Source organism: Octopus bimaculoides, chromosome 4 (assembly GCF_001194135.2).
Source record: "Octopus bimaculoides isolate UCB-OBI-ISO-001 chromosome 4, ASM119413v2, whole genome shotgun sequence".
Taxonomy (NCBI): Eukaryota; Metazoa; Mollusca; class Cephalopoda; order Octopoda; family Octopodidae; genus Octopus; species Octopus bimaculoides.
Genome location: NC_068984.1, coordinates 120,955,765 through 120,957,518, shown reverse-complemented (window position 1 = coordinate 120,957,518; position 1,754 = coordinate 120,955,765). Strand labels below are relative to the sequence as shown.

Genomic DNA, 1,754 nt, shown 5'->3' with positions numbered 1-1,754 from the left:
ATATATATATATATATATATATATATACACTATTGGGTTAAATATAGAAGGCATTGTGCTCAGAAAAAACCATGCGGGTTTAAGTGAAGGGCTACACGGGTAAAATGATGAAAGAGAAAAGGGAATTACCATCAATGATTTCGTAATTGAAATCTGATGAATATGATCCAGAACCTGATACAGTATAACAAAAAAAAAAAAAGAATAAAACTCATGTATTAATAAAATTATCATTTACATTAATATATATTAGGTAGTGAGCAAAGAAAGAGGACTAAACGAGTGGGACACGTTTCAGCAAAGGTGTTATTAATGTGTGTGTGTGTCTGTCTGTCTGTTTGTCTGTCTGTCTGTCTTTGTTTATATATATTGGATCATCCATCCCATAAATAATGCGGGTTTTTTATACTTCTTATATTTTTAAAATGAAGTTAAACAAAATTCTTTTGTAATTGTCATTTTCTACAATGCCCTTCCATTTATCTGGTAGACTTGTTACGCACCTCTTCCAAAAGTCACTTGTCCGTGACAAAAAAAATACTCCCCCAGTACTGTTCTTACCTCGTCTACAGAATTCATACTTTTTCCGTTCAAATGATTTTGAAGACTGCGGAATAAATGATGATCAGGTGGAGCAATATCTGGCAAATATGCTTGGTAAGGTATCGTTTCCCATTCAATCTACTCCAGCCTTTGAAATGTTATCCTCACTGTATGTGGCTGAGCATTATCCTGATCGAAGTAAACCTTTCGTCTTGAAACAAAAGATGGTCGTTTTTCTTCTAGCGCTGACTGAAGCCGCTCAAGCTGCTCGCAGTAGATCTCCTTTGTTATTGTTTGGTTTAGGTTGAAAATTTCAAACTGGACTGAACCTTACATATCCTTTCCCTACCCTCTGTCTTCGGCGCTTGACATTTGTAACGAGGACTCTCGTCACCAGTCACTATTCGGTCAAAAAAAGGTTCATTCGTGAGACGCGACAGCAAAGAAGAGCACACATTCACTCTCTGCGCACTATTAGACTCGGAAATTTCTGAGGAACACATTGACCCAACTTACTGTCTTTTCCAATGGCACGCAAATGTCGATGAGTGGTTGAATGACCAAATCCAAGCTTCTCGGCTAGTTCCTCAACGATTGCAATGAGATTTTGTTCCACCAGAACGTTCCCGTCGAGCTCAACAAGTCTATCAGGACGAGGTTCGTTTTCTAGGCTGTAGTTTCCGGCTCGGAATTTCCGGAACCACCATTGACAATGGCTTACGCTTATTGTCCGATCCCCATACACTGCATTAATATTCTTCGCACTTTCCGTTGTAGTGTTACCTTTATTGAACTCAAAGCAAAATATGCCGAATATGCTCCATTGACACTCACATTATAGGTTTGAAAAAATAACTGTTAAAATTGAACTGCACTCTGCATACTTTGCACTAAGAATAAAGACAAGGTAAAATTACTACCTGCTTTTATAGCAAGTTGATGCAGGTAATTTATCCCGTCCCTCTCCGACTTTTAGTTCATGTAATTGAAAAAAACCGCATTATTTATGTGATGATCCAATATGTTCCGGGAATTTACATGTAAATTAGCACAAATTCACTGACATATATAAACATAAATAAAATAATTCCTGAACAATTTATAGTGAATATAAAAGTATGCAAACAAAGCTTATATAAATATATATATACATATGTGTAAGAGAGAGAGAGAGAGAGAGAGAGAGAGAGAGAGAGAGAGAGAGAGAGAGA

General features: G+C 36.8%; 1 protein-coding gene across 1 annotated transcript in view; it reads right to left on the bottom strand.

The window, feature by feature from the left end:
- LOC106868131 (collagen alpha-4(VI) chain) overlaps positions 1-197 on the bottom strand; it is a 24,344-nt gene extending 24,147 nt beyond the window's left edge. The window contains exon 1 of the mRNA XM_014913262.2: positions 130-197. The gene's annotated coding sequence lies outside the window, so the exon portion shown is untranslated. The remainder of the gene's footprint in view (positions 1-129) is intronic.
- Positions 198-1,754: the final 1,557 nt, after the last annotated feature.